At 42.5% G+C, this 21,364-nt stretch overlaps 1 protein-coding gene across 2 annotated transcripts in view; it reads right to left on the reverse strand.

Moving 5' to 3' along the window:
- MBLAC2 (metallo-beta-lactamase domain containing 2) overlaps window positions 1–21,364 on the reverse strand; it is a 91,432-nt gene that overhangs the window by 40,999 nt on the left and 29,069 nt on the right. The window lies entirely within an intron of this gene.

The raw sequence follows: 21,364 nt of genomic DNA on the forward strand, positions 1-21,364 counted from the left end.
GGGCTATACAAAACAGTGTATTGAGAGAGCCAGAATCAAATCTATGACTAAGACTAGAGAGGAGCTTTTAACCAGAAAGATCAAAGAGACCACGGCAACTGTCATGCAGGTTGAAGGGAATAGGCCTACTGAAAAAGAAAAAACTTTTAGAATCATCACAGGCTATAACAGGCAGCACAAGGATATTTACAGGATTGTAAATAAAAATTGGTCTATCGTAAAAAGTGATCCAATTATTGGAGCAAGCTTACCCAAAAAAGTGTCATTAACATTCAGCAAGGCACCCTCTCTTAAAGACCAACTTGTTGATACCAACCCTGAGCCCATTGAAAAAACAACTTGGTGGCAGAATAATAAGGAGATTCTACAGATGCAAGACCTGCAAAGCTTGTACCCACGGCACAAATGTCAAGACATTTGCCGATGGGTTCAGTGGCCCATTACACCCTATATCACAAGTTTTAACATGCAAAACTGAATTTGCAATATATGTATTGCAATGTCCCTGCGCACTCAGGTGCGTAGGAAGCACCAAGCTACCGGTGCATAAACGCATCCTCCAACACCTGAGGGCCATCACGAATGGAGACAATACGTATCCGGTAGCTCGGCACTTCCGCGAACATCACCAAAGTGTCAATACCTCTTTAAAATATTATGACATTGATGCGGTCAAGCCTACTAGAAGGGGTGGAGACAGGGAAGCGTTGTTGCGCAAATTGGAGACCCGTTATATCCTCCTGCTCGATACCAAGGCCCCTGGAGGATTAAATGTGACTGAAGATCTGTACACATGTCTCCCGTAGTTGTAATATCCTCAGTTGTTGCACGAACCCTTGATACCTCATGAATATGGTGAGCACAAAGTAATGAGATGTGTTCCGGCTGGGACACAATATTGTTGGTTCGGAGTCGGATGACTTATGAACTATTCAGTAACTTAGCACTTTAAGTAAGTTAAATTTCCTGATCTATTAAGCATTGTTATTGCTGCTGTCTAAAAGAATTAGGTTTATTTTAATGATGGGTTAAAGTCATCTAATAGACCAGATGGGCCCTTATACCCGAATGGTCCTTTTTAGATGATTTTACTAAACATTTTTAACCACACTATGAGTAAAATGCATTTTTTGGACATTTAAGGAGGCACACCATACGACAGAATTATGGATTTTAACATGGACATTTGTATCTATTTTTAATATAGGAACATGACTAATAAGTTTTAATATTAAATAGATTTATGATGACCTCACTTTTTTTACTATGATGTATTCCTTTTTCATAAAATTTGAGAATATAGATCCAGTGAGTTTGCTACCATTTGCACATATTTATTATTATCTGCACTTTATTGGCTATCGACCAAGATAACAAACTGTATTGTACTACTGCGTATTTTGCACATGAATCTAACTAGACCATGAACTGAAGTTGGAATGTTTTGCACTATTGCGTGATTTGCACAAGTACTTTAATATGTAGCAACAGAATTACACTGATTCATTCTCTATTGAATTAGGATGACAAATAACCATACACATCGAATAGTATTCATAAGGGTATTCAACCGTGATTCTTCTTGAAAAACAGGTATTTTACCGTGATTCTTTTTGAAGTTTAAACATGAGCCATATTATGTTGTTATTATCCATAATATTTGCTGCTTTTGATGCAGATAGAATGATAACAAGAATTGATCAATTGAGAGTTTACAATGTATTTGTCTCTGTAAACGATCAAAATTGTTTCTCTGCATTTTCAGTATGCCTCTATTATTTTGTCCATGTTTACTATCAGCTCGACCATGTGACGTAATTCAAACCTATGGCTAGCACTTTAAATGGGCGTCCTCAACATTTGAATGTTGTCATGTGAGCAAGGCTCCTCGGAGCCGAAACGTCATGCGGCTGAATTTGCACGAATAAAGGTATTCAGCACTTACTTGGCCCGTCCGTTCAGTTTCTATAGCAGTGGTGGAATGTTGCCACTGGGTGGAGACGCGGTGTACTGGATACATATATATATATATCAATAATGATTAAAATATGCAGTGCTTTTTACCACAGGCTGAGTTTTCGAAATGCTATAAATAGGGAAGTAATTATTCCCCATACTTACATACCTAACGTACCATATCTACCCTACCACATGTCATAAACAGCCTACCTACCATGCCTAACCTACCTTACCTAACCTACTGCCACCTCTGCAGTAAGTATATATTACACCTGCCCTGAGGTGGTGGTTTTGTGAAAAAGGGTACAGTTATACCTATGGTTTCTCTCATAAGGACTTACAGTGATGTGGTTTCTACCAAAAGCCCGTAAATCCAATTAAAGTAAAGGCCCAAGTGACTGCAGCCTCCATCAGGGAGGTGCTGATTGCAATTTTTTACCAGCATGAAAATTGTGAATGCTACTGATTCCTTAACCTCTTAATAGCAAAGCGTTCCTTGCTCATTGCTAAGCACTTTATTTTTAATGTTTGGAGTACTTCAACTTGAACATTCATAACCATTTTTTCCACTAAGGGTATCCATGCCACATTTGCGTCTTTTGCCCAGCATCCTGGGTATTTGAAAGGAAAACAGGATTTGTAGATTTGCCTGGAAGGAACCAAGAAAAGAGTCAAAATATAGATGCATTTTGTAATTTTAGGGAAATTGCTGCAGAAGGAGGACTATTTTGTCTAAAAACAGTATCAACGAAGTTTCCAGTGCTAGAACCACCATCTTTCCAGCTTTCAGGCACAAGCATTATTGTAAACATTTTTTACCACCTTGTTTGCATTAGAGGTAGGCCATTTTACCAAAGTTTTGGTTTTTGGCCTACTTGTTTCAAGTGAAAAACAGGTTAAACCCATGGGTGATTCCAGAAAGCTATAAATGTCTGAACAGTTGACAGAATTCTAAATTCAGCAAGGGGTCATTTGAATAGATCATTCAAGGTTTCCTTGAGGAACAAAATTGTTGAAATAAGAAAATGTACACGAGTGGGGAATTTTCTTTTTTTTTTAAACAGCATTTCCATCTGTAATTTTTTTACACAATGTCCAATTTACAAAAGCGAACCACTGTTCTGTCAAATGGACCTTTATGTGTGCGGGGGTATAACGGGTTTGTAAGTTCTACAAAAACACCCAGAGCGAACAACTGAACTGCACCTTCGAATAATTTTTTATTGTAAACAGACTATATGAAAATTCATATGGTAAAATGTAATGAATGAAAAATGGTAAGAAGGAAACCTATATATTTCTCAAGTGTAGATAGAATACAGAGCTTATGCACCGAAGTTATTTGTAAACCTCTGAATTTATGGTCAGAAAACTACCATGCGATTCAGAGGTCATTTTGCAAAATGTTTTCTTGTACACTGGCTTACATGTGTGCCAGAAATGGAGATGGGGGAAAAAAAGAGTGTATTGCACCCTCTGGAGTTTAGATGTCCCCATGCCGGGTTGGGTCGCCACCAACCTCACACCTACCTCCACCCCTTTGTTTTGTTAATGGTTTCCCTAGTGTTTAGTAAGCCAGCCCCAAACATGCCTCTCTGAAGGGGCAGAAAGACTGCATTGTTCTCTTTTGGACTTGGGGCATGGCCGTCAGACCTGCCCATGGTGGCCCACCCTCTCCACTTTGTTTAGTAAGGATATCTATGGCGTTTAGCAGGTTTTCTACTCCCACTGGGGTAGAAAGCCTGTAATGCCTCCTTTAGGGGTAGAGGCATGGCCTTAGGCATGATGGGCAGCCCACGACCCTTTGTTTTTTTTCTAATGCTTTTCCTGCGGTATGGTGGGCTTTCTGCCCCTCCCTTTCCACTGTGATAACCTGGTGCTTTTCAGGTATTACTCGAAAGCAGAGTTCTCGGCTTTCCAGTGATACCTCCCGATTGCATAATTCCCTGCCAGTGCAGAGAACAGAACTGTTTTCAGCCCACTCCACGCTCCGAGAGAAACCAGGAATTCATTTCGTAGATGCCAGTCCTGCAAATGACATCGTAGGAAGAGAGAAAAATAGGAAAATATGCTCTGGTGTCTAAGACAAAGTGATAAATTTCTTTAATTCCACGGAGTGAGCCAGTACACTGAAACTTCAGTACAACTAAAGTAGGGAGCACAGACACTTATAGCAAGATGTCAAGTTTAACATGAGCGTATTGAGAATTTTAAGGCCTGTGTCCATAACAATAACGAGACGCTTTGAGATACTTGTGGCAGGTTTCTCACTGCCACTATATGAAGGGCAAGGTAACATTTTTACATGCAGTTGTTGTTTGCTTAACTCAAACGAAAGTATATAGACCTGGGTCCTGACTACGACATAGAAACCACAAACTGCTGGTGGTTCGAATGTTAGTGCAGACAGCCATGGATGGGGGGGGTCTGGGTTTGATCGGTGGTGGGAAGGTGACTGGATTGAAGAAAGGAACAGAAGATACATTTATGAAAATTTTCTAGATCTGGTTAACTATGGTGTAGGTGATGGAGCAAGTATTCGCACGTTACGCGACTTGCTTGTATTCAAGAACCTCAAATAACCTTAACTTTGTAATCAATCAGTTTTGTCTTACTAATATTGCACATTTTACACTACACGGGGTGTCCCAGTGAAGCTTGCTTATGTGTTTATTAATCGTAATACGCTTGCCTTTAAAATGGTTGCTGCTTTGCAGGAATTTAGTCTGCGCATGCGTCAGTCATACCCATGTGATGTGACGCACTCGCAGTTCTGGAGGGAAATTGTTGCTCATGCGCAATGCATCTAAGATGGCCGCTTTGGTTTCTCATATGCTCCATGCTTGCATTGCCGCTTTCGCAAAGCTGTCTGTTCTGCACTTATCCTAATGCTATAGTTATTATAAAGTAAGGGGTGTAGTATAACCGATCATGGTATACAGTGTATTCATTTTTCCTGTGTTTCTAAATTGTTTTCGCTTGCTTTTTATATATCGCATTCTTTGGGCCTGAGAGCCGCTTGTTACTCCATATTTGAAGCTCATATGGTCCCAGTCACATGATGGGGGAAAAGAAAGTCATGCAGCAGTGGAACCCAGCCAGCTGGCAGCCTCGCCCAAGATGCTCCTGGGAACCGACCTGTTACCCAGGAAGACGAAGCTGACTTGTACCTAATTTTGCTACAATTGTATTAGTTTTTGTATACTATATTGTTCACTGTACATCACATGTCATGGGAAGATAGAAATTAAGGGGTGGGTACGAGAATTGAATATTAAGCCTGAGAAAGTCTAAAATGTAGGTGGTGTGATGACTTAACCTCCTCCTTTGTCCAATCAGAAGTTGGGGATTCTTTCACTTGCAGCATTGGTGGGTGGTACACTGACCCGAAAACAGTATACCTAGTCTAGGTTTAGCTAGAGAAATTGTCCGAATAGCTGACCTGTCACTGACCCAACGAACTCTATAGGTGATTGATACAGAGAGCTGCGGAGTTTTGGGAACCTTAAGTGCTGGCGAAGCACTTTGCTGGGAGATTTGAGAACCCACTCGGGGTTATTGGCTGATTCCTTGCAGAGAGGGAGTAGCGCAGGCGTTGCAACTGAAGCTGCAGGTGTTGGTTGCACCCTTTGGTGAGCCCGGTCCTGATCCAAATCCTGTGGTTATCCTGTCCTGACTGTCCATGAGCTGTACCTACTGGCAGCCTAAGTCCTTGAGGGTCCTTTCCCGCCTTTTCCAACTGACCCGTGGCCAGGGTTAGTCTTCAACCTATCCTAGGTAAATATAACTGTGGGTGTTTGTCTAAACTTCTCTCTCTTGTCCCGAATAAAGCATAATTGCCTATGTCCTTTCCCTGTCTCTCTATAAATAAGGTTTTCATGCAAACTTGTCTATTAGCATGTTCCACTTTTCTCCCTACCTTTAGTCAAATATTGAATCGTTTGCACGTATAGTATGTTCCATTCTTACCCTCCCTTTAGAAAATAAGCACATCTTGATAAGCCAAACTGCATAAGTTTCGTTTCCCTGAACCGTTAGTGAATTTCGAAAGTCTACTTTGATTAGTATGTTCCCTTTCTCTACCCTGCCTTTAGTGAAATTGTGAAAGTCTGCAGATATAAAATAGCGTGTTCCTTATTCTCCCCTTCCTTTATTTCCGAATTCTAAATGTTTCTTACTCTCATTCATAGCTATACGATATTTCTAATTCTAGTTATAGATAGTTTGATTTTTGTAAACCTATGGCTCATGGCATATGAAGAAGAAGATGATTAGATAAAGGTGTTTAAAACTTCTTGCGTCTGTGGTCATTATAAAGAGTATAAAACTGTTATTTCAATGTTACATGGTATTTTGGTGTTGTCTACTTACTCCCACAGCTAGCTCCCTGATCCATTGTGTTCATAGGTACCTGTTTCAAGGATTGGTAAGTCAGGTACACGGAAAATGAACAAAAGTGAACGGGATTACTGATAAGAGTGTGTAGGTTACCGGATTAAAGTGTATAATAAAAATATTATTTTTTATGGGCCCAAGTGTGCATTATCCGGTAACGAAGTTAGTCGGGTGACCTGCGCGCTCTATCAGTAATTTTCTGGTAGCAGAGGAAATGGTTTAGGGACTAGTTAAGATAGGTAGATAGGTTATTTGTTAATAAACTGTGGAAAAAAAAATGCTGCAAAAATTTTTATTGCTGCTAAATCGATTGATCTAATATGAAATGCTTTGAAATGTTTTGATGAAATGCTGCTATATTATTATATGTATTAACAAACTTGTTAGTGATCGTTATATGTTTGTCTGGAATCTCCGGAGGCAGAATAGCGGGTGGTGAGTAGAATCCACCTCGCGCTGAGGTCAGTGGCTTGAGGAAAATTAGTGCATGGTTAGGCAGAATGGGAAGCGCTAATTAGGGTTTTCTGTATGAATAGTTGAATAAATGATAGCAACGAGTTCGCTAATGAAACTTCAGTTGTGATATAACCTAGTAAGGGTCACACGAGAAGGAGTAGTAGGTTCATCGGAGCTTGTGATAGCAAAGGAGTTCGCTAGTGAAACTTTAGACTTAGTATATATCTCGAAAAGAGTGTATGAGTCAAAGAAGTAGCAGGTTCTCTAATGCTTGTGTGAAGGGTAGGCAGAAGGGTCTATCCGCACTATATGAAAGTAGACGGAAGAGGTTTACTTGCGGTGAAACAAATCTTTCCTTTTTAGACACTCGAGTACAGTGGCGAACGTTATACGTTGTAAATTAAATAGAGCACTTGCACTTTAAGAAAGAAAGAAAGTCTGTTACCGTGTGAAGGAGGGAGTCATTCGCGGAGCTGCACGGACGTCACTCTGGGTATTGGTCGAAACAGCGGGTGTGTATCGGAGCTGGTATTGTAAAGGAGGGGTGAGCGCTGGAGTGTGAGAACGCGCCTCACGGAAAAGCCGCGCTCCCATTGGTCGAAATTATTTGCAACCTCCGTGTTGATTGGTTGTTGAAATTTACAAGACGCGCTAGCTTGGAAGAAAATTAGTAAACAAGAGTACGTAATTCACGCACAAATTAGGTTTTACGAAGTATATGTGGTATCCCGAATTTTTACCGGATCCGAAATGCTTAGGTTTTGGTAAGGATCACATGCTAAGAGGCAGACCTTATAATATGTACGGAAGTAAAAGAAAAATGACTCTCGTAGATAAAGTGAAAAATTACTTCAAGAAGGATAAACCCATCAAAACTAGAGAGGGAATAATCATTCCACCACCTAATACTACCGCATCTTTCATGTTATTTGACAAAGGGTATCATACCTGTGTATGGTTGGAAAATTGGGTGGAATATACCAAAGATGACGGGGTTTTAGCATTTCCTTTAGATGGTACCTCTAATGGTAGAATTTTGTTTAATTTAAGGACCCGAATGAATGATTTACATCCCAGACCAAGGTTGACGCAATATGAGGCGTTAGAAGAATTGGAAATTGAGGCCTTTGAGCGAGATAGACCTAGAATTGACAAAGGAATACGTAAATGGTATCCGAAAATGAAGGGAGAAGCAAAAGAGAAAAAAATGAAACAGTGGAGACTGAACATGATGATAGAAAGACTATTCCCAGTATGTACTGTAGAAGAACCCGTAGGAGGAAAAAGAACAGAAAAAACCCGACACTTAATGACTAATGACTGCGGGTGATTCAGAAGATGAATACCTGGAGGATTTATTAATGAAAAATCCCCCGTCATATGATGAGGAGTCTAGGTCCCCGAGTTCGAAAAATCCATTCTTTAGGCCTTCCAGTAATGGAAGGGCCAGTGCATCTGATACGGCAGGTCCAGGGTATAGGCCTAGTGGTAATGAGGGATGGAGCATGCTTGATACAACTGTTCCATGTTATAGACCTTCTTGTGGTGAGGGACCAAGTATGACAATTCCAACTGCCCCGAATCTTTACCCTCCTTTAATTCCACAAGTAATACATGAAACCTCCATGGAAAAGGTTTTACAGGAACGAGAAAGAGATACTTTAGTTAAGCAGAGAAATGAACTCATTCAGAAAATATCCCAGTTAAATTCAAGTCCTGAAGCTTTGACAATTCCAGTAACCATTGGCCCAGTTGTCCCTCGTTATGGGGATAGACAGGCTAGTCCAAAGACTCCAGTTATTCCTCCAGCTGTAGTGCAGCCAAGAAAAGAGCCCTTAATAGCTGATGACCAGGCAAGTGAATGCGAGTCTGTGATTTCCCTAATGGATTTGCCCATAAGGGAACCAGAAGGCAGTGCACAGAGAAATAACACTCAGACTAGTGCAAGAGAAGTCCTGATAGAGTCATCTGCAGGTACTCGAAGTGCCACGGTAGTGACTCCGGAAGAAATAGATCGATGGACCCGAGAATTAGAAAAGATAAATCCTCAGCCAAAACCATTAGATATTTACAAGTTAAGAAAAGAATTGGAAGAACTGATGGCTGGGAACGTAGGACTAGAAAAGCTGAACACGCTTAGTGAGGAAGAGCTACTATTCCTTTGCAAAAGTATTACCAGAAACACCAGAGTGTTCCATTAGAAATTAATGAACACAGCAGCTAGTATGGGAATAGACGTCAGAAGATCCAAAGTATTGCAAAAGCCCTACAGAGCAGAATTTTCTGACAAAGACTTAGAAAACATGAATGTGTCAGGAAAAAAGGTATAGATAAGAGAATTATTGAACTTGTTGCAAAAATGAGGAGACCTAGAAAAATGGAAAGCCAGGTGGGCAAAGAAAAAGGAAGACAGTAGATCAAGACAAGTGTCTTCTGAATATGTCCTGAAAGAAGCTGACAAGGCAGAAACATTGTATCCTATGAGAGAAGTGCCAGGTGGAGGATATGTACATGTTCCCTGGTCCAGACAGGATATTGTGTCATTTACAAATGATTTCCCAAAATTACGAGAGAAACCTGTAGAATGGTACAGACAGGTCGAGAGATTTGTTAAAGTGCAAAAATGCCTCCTTGAAAGATCTAGATGGGCTCTTTAAAATTGTGGTTCCAGTAGATTTGTGGACAGAATGTAAAATTGCTGTTGATTGGCCGAGTGAAGAATATGCCAGAGACAAAAAGACAGGAGCTCCCTCAGCGGAGGTGATGAGAAAGTATGACCAGGTAATACTGTACTTGAAAGGGAAGGTGCCTGCTAAAGAAACTGATTGGACCCGCATAGATAGAACTACCCAAAGTCGTGATGAAACTGTACATTCATACTATGAACGACTGTTACAGGTGTTCAAAACGTACAGCGGACTAGATAACATTGAGATGAAGGATATGACCCATTTCTTTTATCGATTTGTGTTAGGGTTAAGACCTGAAATTTCTCAATGTATCAAAGACAATAAAATCTGTTGGCAAGCCAAGCCTATTGAGGTTCTGAAGTATGCTAAATATTGTGAAGATGAGCTGGAAAATAAACGAAAAGAATTAAAAGAAAAAGTTATGTGGGCGCAAGTAAAATTAGCAGAGCGACAAGAACAGCAGTTAAGTAAAATAAACAATACCCAGAATCAAGGCCCTGGGGGTGGAGGAAAGCCCCGAGTAAAAATGAGCCGAGAAGAGACTCGGAAAAAGTTTCCCTGTCATGGGTGCGGAAAGATAGGGCACTGGAGGGACGAGTGTAAGGCTGTGCAGAATGATAATGTCCAAATTAATGATTTAAATCCGCAGGTGCAGAATGAGGGGCCACGAAAGAAACAGCAACAGGTAAAACAGCAACAGTTGCCTCGTGCACCTAGGCCTAACTATAGGAGCAAAGCACAACAGGGTGAGGAAGCAGAGGTTTGGGAAGAAAGGGAGGATAGAAATGCAGCTACTACGCAATTCCTGTTGAATGATACATTACTCTGTGATGAACCTTACTGATGGTGTATGAGGGGGGGGGGGAGGACGAGGAGTGCGTACTTGCCGCCTCCTTGCCGGTAGACCAGTCAGGGTATAAATCATGAATGAGGAAGGGTACTGCACTCAGTTTTAACTGTGTGTTTAAACCGGTGTTCCAATATGTGTGCTGTACTAGATCAGTGCCTGCCCACTTGTATACAATATGAATAAGGCCTGGTGCGATAAATCACCAGGACTCTAGTACGCACTACTCAAAAATTATATTTCTCCTTTAAACCATTAAATTTATTTTCATCAATATCTTAGTGTCACAAAAATATCACATTTGCATTTATTCTTCATACAATGTTAGTCACACACACACAGCAATAACTGTGAAAGGAACTGAAGGTTCAGAGGCACAAGTGGCTGTAAACCCATTGCATTTCCTAGGAGCCTCCTTTCTTCAAATAGGACATTTTGTCTTTATGGGGCAGAATGCTGTAATAGTCTAATAGCCAACCGCTACACTATCTTATAAAGGCCCTCTCCCTTGTTGTAGGCTGGAGTGGGACTTTAATGACCGGTATAGCCGGCTACAGTTGACGATAAGGCTATAGTATGTGTACTTCACATTATCTTTAATAACTGATGAGTTCCACTGCATGCTAAAATTCCTGGATTCAAAAGGACATGACTCTCAAAAGAACTTCAGAGAAAAAAAGACAAGCTGAAGTATAAGTCGTTTGAAAATTATTCTAGTTTGTTAAGTTTCAGATTTTCATACCACTTACATCTTGTTATTTTAATAGCTTTCGTCCAGTTTTGAACATCCCTACCTAAGTCTCCATGTGGGAGTCCCTCCACCACACAGGCAATGGTTTTGCGCCTCTCGGTCAACATCAAGGAGCCAAAAACACATTTCATCTTTCTCTTCATGGTTTTACCTAACAATCTGAACAGGCATACGTTTGAATTGTCTAATTACTTCTGATCAATATTATCAACAATGCTATGTGTTATTCCAAGTTCATGCCAGAATGTGTGTGCATAATTGTACTGCCTCTACCATGAATTTAAAAAAAGTAGCTCTACAAGACTTTAAACTATCCTCTCCATGCTTACAGTTAATTTCCCAAATTGCTATAAAACTGTGAGTCTAAAGCTAGCATTGTGTGACACATTATATATGTACACATTACCCCAGTCAGCATGAGTGATCTCCACACAATCAGTTGTTCTTCTCTTTCTTGCCTTAAAGCGGGCTATCTCTTTGTTCTGAATGCCATATTTAATATTGTAGCAGTCTCCAGTGCAAGAAAGGCCAACACTGGAAGTAACTTCAGAGGAATCTGTAGAAACCCACCCCACGAGCCACTAGCCAATTTCCACAGCTTATGAAAGGTTATGACCTGAGCTACCAACGAAGGCATGAACTTGTCATTATTATGGAGATGGGCCACCTCCGTACACGATCAGCATTCCACCTAGATAAAAACACGTTTTCAGTTGCTTTAACAAATACGACAAATACCTAAACTGGTGATTGCATTGCGCATTGTGTTCTACCAAGTCTTCTCCATTTCATGTCTCATTTGCTACAATTAACAGCTGTGGAATTGATCGCTTATTCAAATGTTTTTGTAGCTGGGACATTTACTTAGCACATCCATTTCCGTTATATATCCGCAAATCATTTGGCAAAGAACTTAAATTGACTTGCAGGATGTTATCTTTCCAGGTGTGGCAACGACAACTCCCTCATGTAAATATTAGTTTTAACATTCTACCACTAAAAACACTATGGAAATTGTCCCATACCCACTTATTGAGTAACCCATCTAGTCCTCAATGAATCGTTAGCAATATGCATATAACTCCCAGACTGATTGAATTAGTCCCAAGTACCCCCATCACATTGTTCTTTATGAAACCTTTTGGGCCTGGCCCTTTTTGCAGTGTTATCCCGACACTTTTTTGCCTTTTTCCTCCTATTTCTCTGACCTTCTTTTGTTGGCTTTAGGACTCTGGGCACTTTACCCCTGCTAAAGTTATGTTACGTTCATAGATTTGTAGAGCGCGCGAATACCAAATGGTGTCTTGGCACTAGTGTCACATGCAAGTCACACGCGAGGTAGAACAAGTGTGATTAGACAGCTGAGCAGAAAAGCCATGTTTTTAGCAATTTCCTAATGTTTTGGTTGATTTTGGATATGGTCGGACATGGAGTTCTATCAATTAGATGTAACATGAGAGAAACTTCTTCCACCCCAATGTTTTTTTTGGAGCCTAGGATTTCTTATTTGTTTGGCTACACTAGAACACAAGCTGTGTGAAGGTACCACTTGAATGTTTCTTGAAAGAAGAGAGGACCAACCTGGTGCAACACTTCGTGAGCCCAGCATAGTGATCTAAACGTAATTGGTGCCTTGATTGGTAGCCAGAGTAAGTCGCTTAGAGTTTGGGAAACAGAACTAAATTTAGGAAGATTCAGAAGCACCTGAGCTGCTGCATTCTGTAGTTTGCAGTTTATTTAGTAGGGTTTTTGTGAGCATACATCTAAGGCATTACAGTATTCTAAGTAGGAGACTACTAGGGCTATGACAACAGTTTATCTTTAGTTCATTCGTAGGGAGAGAAGACTTTTTATCAGTATCCTTAAAGTGAGGAAAAAGGAAGAAGTTACCTGGTTGGCATGGTTGGTGTCAAAAATTACTCTCAAGTCTCTTGCTCTCTGGACTGACAGTGGAAGAGGCCCAAGATTGGGAGGGCACCAGGTGGTATTCCAATAGAAGGCATCATTTCCAAACAGCAACACCTCTGTTTTTTCAAAGTTTAACTGTAAGCAGTTAATTTGCAAACAGCCAGCAATACTGCCCAGACAGCTACTAAACTGAAATACTACTTTTCTGGGATCAATGGAGACCGCCAACACTATTTGAGTATTGTCTGCATACGAAAATACAGAGAAGCCGTATGAATGAATACATTTAATCAAAGAAGTGATGTAAACATTAAAGAGGGTAAGACTTAGCAAGGCTCCCGGAAGGACCCCGCAGGGAAGTGTGAAAGGATCAGAGGTGAAATCATCCAAGGAAACCACTTGTTTCTGATCAGACAGGAAGGAACTGATCAGTGTTAAAGCAGTACCATTGATGCCAATACTTTCAAGTTGGTTGATGAGAATGGAGTGGACAACGATGTCGAAATCAGCCAAGAGGTCCACAAGATCAGGGCTGCCTTACCACCTCCATCTACAACAGCTCTGATTTCCTCTGTGGCTGCTACGGATTCTGTACAGTGGTTACATCTAAAATCCATGCTGTGATGGATCAAGGAGGTTGGCAGTTTCAAGAAAAATCATGACCTCCCAGCTAATGGCCTATTCAAGAATCTTCGCTGATAGAGGGAGGTGTGATATTGGTCTATAGTTCTTGACTTTAAGGGGGTCAAGTGAAGGTTTCTTCAAAAGGGGTAGGATAGATGTTTTTTCCAGTTGACAGGAAACTGGCCAGAAATAACAATCCTGTGCCTATGCTTTCTCCCTAAAATGTAATGGTATTTTGGTTCTCCATGATTGGCATATTTGGTTTACCAGCAAGTCCAGAGTACATCGCACTGTGTGTGTCCAGGGCCTGTAAATCAAATGCTACTAATAGGCGTGCAGCACTGATTGTGCCACCCCCATGAGTAGCCTTGCAAAAATGTCTCAGACCTGTCACTGCAGTGTCTGTATATGCAGTTTTAAACTGTCATTTCGACCTGGCATGTGTGCCCACTTGCCAGGTCAAAACCTTCTCTTTTATCACATGTAAAGCACCCCTATGTCAGGCCCAGGGTAGCCACATGGACAGAGTGCAATGTATTTAAAAAGTAGGACATGTACTTTTGTGTTTTACATGTCCTGTTAGTGAAGTACTGCTAATTTCGTTTTTAAGTACAGCAAGGCCTATCTCTCCCTTAGGTTAGCATTGGATCTGCCTTGTAACATCTTACAAGGGATGTATGACATTATAACGCATGCTTTTACAACGCAGGTTTTACTACGCATACCTTTACAATGCACTACACTTTGGGGTGCTGGATAGTAAATAGTTTAATTTACTATTCCAACTCCAGTCCCAGTGGACACTAGGGAAGGTGTTGGATAGTAAATTAAACTTATTCCCTATCCTAGAGCGCCCCCCAGTGTAATGCTTGTAAAGGTATGCGCAGTAAAACCTGCATTGTAATAGCTTTGCGTCGTAAAAGTTTTGTTGTAAAAGATGTTTCCCTCTTACAAGTGTATGTTCTAATTGGGAGCAGATAGCAAATTGGAGTTTGTTGTCTCTGGACTCACAATGTAAAAACACACCATTCAGTAAAGTTGTTTTTTAAATTGCAGGACTGTAAATGACACTTAGAAAGTGGGCATTTTCTTACTTTAATCATGTTATGCCTCTGCCTGTCTGAATACACATCTAGGTCAGTATAAAAGTTGGGCAGTTTGTGTATTCACTCTAGAAAGTCACACAAAGGGAGCTGAAGTGTAACCTGCATATCCTGATTGCCCATCACAAGGCTGATGTGTCTTCTGAGCTAGAGTGGTTGGAGGAGTGGACACTGACACCTGAATAGGACTGTGCCTGTCTTCATACAAAGAAGTCTCTACCCCCTGTTGTGTGTCTGGGGCCAGGGAAAGGAAGGGTCTTGTGCACTACAGCGACCTTTCTGTGAAATCTGCCTATTTCAAAGGCTGAATTGGGTATAAGTACTGGAACTGTGACACCATATACTCAGAAAACTTCTGGGTTGAGGCTATTCTGCCAAGAAGAAGAGCTGGATTGCTGTCATGAGAGACTGCCACTTTGCAGTTTGCTTTGCTGTGTTGGCCTGCTGCTTTCTGTCCTGGGAGTGAAAGGACTGAACTTTCCTTTCTACATCCTGCTTCAAGGGTTCTCCAAGGGCTTGTTTTGAGCTTGACTCCAGGTAAGGAGTCTCAGGGCCATCCCAGACTTCACCTGAAATAATCTGGACTCTGCTGCTATTGGTACTACTCTGCCAAGTAGTGCGAAATCCAGTTCCTGGGCCCTTGGAAGTGAGCTCTGTTGATACAAAGAAAATCCATGCATCGACTCCAAGCACCATTCGGAACCGGCGTAGTTCCGCCAAACTCACCACATCGCCATTGCCTGCAACGGGGAATGGTCCCCGCTTGACAACGACTGCGGCTTACAACGCAGGCCCCAGCTTTTCATCACAGTGCATCCCAAGAATCGCCACTGTGAGTCTAGGGCACTGCATCACAGAAGTCCATGACGCAGCACCACGACTCTGACGGAGCACCTGCTTCAACACTGTAGAATCGAAGCAGGGCGACTTGACTTTTGCCACATCGTCCCTGGGCGCTGACTTATTCATCGACACCGCTGTAAAGAACGGAGGTATCGTGCCCACAAAGGACGTATCACCTTCCCTGCCTGGCAGTAAGGAACCGATACATCACCTGCTTTTTCGATGCTTCACCTCCCCTGTGTCTCATATAGAGTTTTATTTTTGACGCATCTATGGTACTTTGTCCTGATCAAGCGCATCCATTGATGTTTAAGAACTACAACTTTATGTGATCTTTGAAAATTAATATCTGGACTTGTGTATGTTGGAGGTTTGTCATTTTGGAATTGTTTTAGTGAGATAAATACTGGCTATTTTTCTAAACTGGTGTGGAGTCCTTTGGTGGTGTTTTCACCGTGTTAGTGTGTGTATAAATAGTTTACACATTGCCTCTAAGATAAGCCTGAGTGCTCTGTACCAAACTATCAAGGGGGTGAGTAGGGGTTATCTTGGGTGTGTAACTTACCCTGACTAGAGTGAGGGTCCCTACTTGGACAGGGTGCAAACCACTGCCAACTAGAGATGCCATTTCTGACAAAAGCCATTGTAGGACAAACTGTTATTCCTTAATAGGAAAATGATTCCATCTTCAATATAAAGGACGTTTCTATAGTTTCTGCTAAAGCATCACACATTGAGGGATAGGGTAGAATTTCTAGTTTATTTTCAGAACTAAACTGGACACTAACCCCCTCTAGCATCACTGAATCATCCACAGCAGTCTTTCAAATAGACTAGCAAGTCATTTGGATACAACAGGATCATGAGTGTCAGACCACGTCCAGAAGGCCATGGGACAGGCAGGGGCCACTGGGCCAAAACCATGCGGATTGAAGCCTTTTACCACTCCTTTACCGTGCCTGTCCTACTGCGGCTCTGAATACTGGACTAAATATGACCTTTTCCACACTGGACTCTCAGACGTAGCGAGATCTAACAGTCACAGGGTTCTCAGGGAGGTTCCAGCTCAATAATCAACACCACACCTCACGGCCCCCTGCCAGGGCAAAAAGATCATTGGCCACCCCAGTGCGACTATTTGTATAAAAAACAATAATTTTATTACAGAGAATTCTATTACACATTCAATATTAGGGTACCTGTTTCACAGGTTTAAGGCTTTATGCTTCCAGGAGTGAATGAGGATAGCTCAGCTACCTGTCCTTTATAGGCCACCCTTCTAAGTGGGTCCTCCCCAATCCCCCTAATTCAGAGTGCAAGGTACTGCCTAAGGATGCCAATCATGCTGCCCCACCTCCATTTGATCTTACCCGTTAAGTTCTTTTACTCTCTCATCCAGTTCATACGAGCAATGCTGGGCCGCGTTTGGCCCTCCTACATTAGCAAAACCACACCATTATGAGGGACCTTCAAAGCAGCATGTGGAGGTCTTTAACGGAGTTGTGTGGCATCTGGCAGAAATGCTGTAATCTAATCTTGCCTGAGCTAACGCATTGCCTCCATAATCTTATAACCAAAATGTCGAGGAATGCTTATGGATCATAACATTCTGATTTGATAGAATGGTTTGGTGACATCAGCAAGAGGTTTTTTAAGATTAATCTTGGACTCTAGGACAATACCAAGGTTCCTAACATCTGTTACTGGGCTGGGACAGTCACCCAGTTTAGGTGGCCATAATGACAAATTTCAATGATTCACCTTATTGTAAACTGGTAAAATTTCAGATTTGGTGGGATTCACGTTGAGGTAATGAATACTAATCAATTTTATAATGGTGTTCATAACAAGCTGCATTCCAGTGGTAGAGATGTGAGAGGGTTTCCGGTTTTCAGTTATAAAAACACCATCAAAAGGGAATGTTTGTTTTCAGTAGAAACCAGTAAACACTGGATTTTGCAGCATTTTTACTACATTGGTGAACTTTGGTATCAAAGCAGTAGAAGTGCAGTGTTAGATGTCATACTCTTTAGGTAGTGTTTCTCTAAACTTTTTCCTTTTTCCTCCTGGGTTTACTGATTCTCTTTTAGTGGCCTCAGGGCGCTGGGCACTCTCCCGCTGTAAATGCAGTGTAAAAAGTGTGCGTGCCCTTCTTATACATGCTAAGATGTGGTGCTTACCTGATGTTTTTAAAATATGTCAAGCTTTCCATTGCAGGCCTGTGTGTGCACAATTGCACTGCTCATGTTGGCCAATCTAAAACCCTGGCTAATTCTGAGGTGACCTTTCACTACCACTAGAGCACCGCTAGGGTAAGTCTTACGGGTAAAGTCAGTGGTAGGTGAAAGGCTGGGCAAGTAGGTACATGTGTGTGCCCTGCGCAGCAAGTAAAGAATACCCAGGTGTGTTTTCACTACCTGACATATGTTAACATAGGGGAATGGTTAAAATTACTTCCAGCTGCAGTAGTGGCTTACAGTGGAGCAGCCTCATAATGTTTCCTATCATGGATTCACAATGACAAACCCGTTTCTGTTGTAAAGATGATTTTGTCAGTAATATCTTAGAAATGCCATTTTAGGAAGGGGGCATTTCTCTGCTCTGAAACTCTTTGTGTGCCTATTAGTTCAACTTCTGTCCATATAAGAGGCTGGAGGAGCACATCTGTACATTCCCCAGCAAGAGCTATAAACACTGGGTATGCAACTGGCAGACCTCTGCCATTTGATGGCCTAGCTGGATAGATTGGAGCGAGCCAGTTTGACACTTGGCCTCTGGAAGCCAGATCATTGCCCCAATAAAGATTAAGATCTACATTCCAAGGCCCCATGGCAGACAGGACTGAAATTTAGGGGAAGACATCTGTGGTTCAAAGAGAAACTCTCTGAACCACCTCCACCTTCAAAGGAAAACTATAGTATAACTACTGGTGCCATACTTCCGTAGGGTAGAGATACACTTGTGGAACGTGGAACAGGACATTCTGGAACTGCGTGGTGCATACTGCTAGAGGAATCTGTTGTGCACATTGAGGATTACTGTTATTGGAAGGAACTGTGCACCATTCCTGAATAGTGGGTGGCTTGGGCTGACTAGCTGCTGCTGTGTGGCACCCTGAAGTTTGCTTTCCAAGGGCTTGTGGGCTTGCCCACACGTCTACTTCTGACAATTGGGGAGCAGAGCCTTCTTAAGTGCCCACATCAGCTGTTGGATCCCAACTGGCAGCCCGGCGTGAGCTTGGAACAAAGTATTGTGCCACAAGTCTAGATTTCCTTGTGCGGAGCCCAGAAGGTACTGCCTGCATCATGATCGTGGCCCTTGCATCGAGGGGGCCTTGACTTGCATAAGCATCTTGGTGGTGACCAGTTGTGGGATCCAGCCTGACCCACTTTATCGTGCCACATCCCTCATGTGAGACAAGCTCATTGCATGTTCATTGCGCGCGGTGTCCAAGTCACAGGTTGTGACCCTCGGAGGGAGGGCGTACCTGTAGAAGTGCCTCATTCTACCTCAAGCGGCACTGCTAAACTTGCACCTACGTGTATGACCGGAATTTCTGGTGTGACCCGTATCACTGCGTACAAGGCATTGTACCTCATTTTCAGGGAGGTACAGAATTTGCAACTTTTCCTTTGTGTGTGACTGGAACTGTCTGATACAACTTGGATCAACGTACACCAGAAGTTGTGCCTCATTTCCAGGGAGGTGCAGCAGAGGGGATTTGTGTTCCAGGGTGCCCGGATTGCCTGAGTGCTACTTTGATCGACATGTGTCTTATGGGGTGCCTCTTTCTTCAGAGAGGCTCCCCTGCTTCTTCTTCCATTCATCGATTGTGCCTTTTGTGCCCTCAAGGCGGCAGACCAACTGCCCTCTAGTCTACCGGCGTGACGACTTTGTGTTGCCATGTAGTATTGCCCAGATAGGGCATGGATGGTGAGAGTAATTGACTGAATTGAGGAGCGCTTCTGCAAGCGACTGGAAGCAGGTCAAGATACTACATGACCCCCTCTGCGCTTCACAGAACTGGGCTTGTGCCAGAAGGCACATTGTGGAATCTTTTAATTGAATGACTATTGCCCTTAGCCCGCTTCTGCTCTACATCCAGTGGATGAATGTCCAGAGTGTTGGCCTAACCCCCATTTGTCGACTGCCTCCTAATTAGCCCTGCTACCTAACCCCATCTTCTTCCCTGGGATCCTGACTAAGTGTGACTGTAATCGGCCTAGTATCAGCGAGAGGGTGGTTTATCTCCCACCGTTGGGCATAGTGTAGGCGGGGTGAGCTGAAAGGGGAGGCGGGCTTGGGCCACGAGGTCTGCATTTGCATTATTAACTGACTTCCTGGATATCAGGGACATTGCATTAGGGTGCTGTGTGTGTGTATGGGTGCGAATGTTCTCCATATGGACTTGCCTGATATTCGTAGCACTGCGTATTGGTGTTGAGTGACTGTGTGGGAGTGACTGCACGAGAACCACCTGTTATTGATTACATTGCCCGGAGGTGTTATTTTACAGGTTGATTCCTTGCCAGAAGAATATGTTTCACATTGGTTTTGACCCATGTGGCCTTGGTCCACAGTGCTGTTTAAAAGTGTTGTATCTATCTGTGTGAATGCATTTTTTATATCATTGTAATCTGGAATGTACGCCCTTATAACTGTGGGGTATTGACAATGTTTTGCACTGCATACAGGTTGTTGGTGGTAAAGTAGGATCTTTCCCAAGTGTGCATACGACTGATGTCATTTTAACATGGCTGGCATTAGTACCACTAATATTTCCAAATGTGATTTATGTCCAGAAATTCATGATGTTTATGTTGTGTTAATTAACGTGTGTTGAATGCAAACTTTATTTACATACAACACGTGTGAATTCTCTTTTGTGTGCTCAGTGTGTTTATTGTGTAAGTGCTGCGCCAATGCTTTACACATTACCTCTTTGATAAGCCGGATTGGTCAGTGCCAAGCTGCCTACGGGTCACACAGGTTATACAGTGAGTGTAATCACCAACCCCTGACAGGAGTGGTAGGCTCTGCCTGGCTAGGACACCACCTCAGTCAACCATAAAGTGCCAGTTCAGTTTCTAACACTCAGCACTTTTCTGTGATGGTGTCTTCCGCTACGACCCTTTTGGACCAAGGTAAGCCACTCATTATACCCTTTTAACGACCTGCAATTTCCCTCGGCTCCCGGGACCTACTTACACTCCCACTTTGATAGTATGGCTCAACTCATACTGATTCAGCTCACTGTTAATTGCACATTGGTGTGTAGTGGGCAGCAGACTGACAGTTGAACATTGGAGATGTCTCAGCCTAGGGTAAGAGGCACCATGATGTCATCCTTCATTGGGAGCAGAAAGGAGCTTTGCTTTCAGAAAGCTCAAGTGTCAATATTGTGACAACAAAGATCACTGTGCATATGATGCCTCTAGATCAGAGGTCTTCAATCTGTGGGGCGCGGCCCCCAGGGGGGTCGTGGAGTCCTGGGAAGGGGGTCGCGGAACAGATTCGGTCAGTTTACCTTAGTGGCATCTGGCTGATTGAGGGTGCTCACGGCGGAGGCCTAATTCACACCGAGGGGTGAAAAACATCAAAGCCTCATTAACAAGTAAAAGGTCTTTGAAAGACCTGTGAAGTACTCGGGTGTGGCTTTGTGTGTGTCCAGTGAAGCTGTTTCAGCCGGGCTCACATACACGAGGGGAGGGGAGGAGGCTGTAGCCCTTTGAGTTCAATGGGCGTTGCGCGCCTGGAGCTGTGGGACCCGTCATTAAAGCACGTGAAA

This window comes from Lissotriton vulgaris, chromosome 3_1 (assembly GCF_964263255.1).
Source record: "Lissotriton vulgaris chromosome 3_1, aLisVul1.2, whole genome shotgun sequence".
NCBI classification, from domain to species: domain Eukaryota; kingdom Metazoa; phylum Chordata; class Amphibia; order Caudata; family Salamandridae; genus Lissotriton; species Lissotriton vulgaris.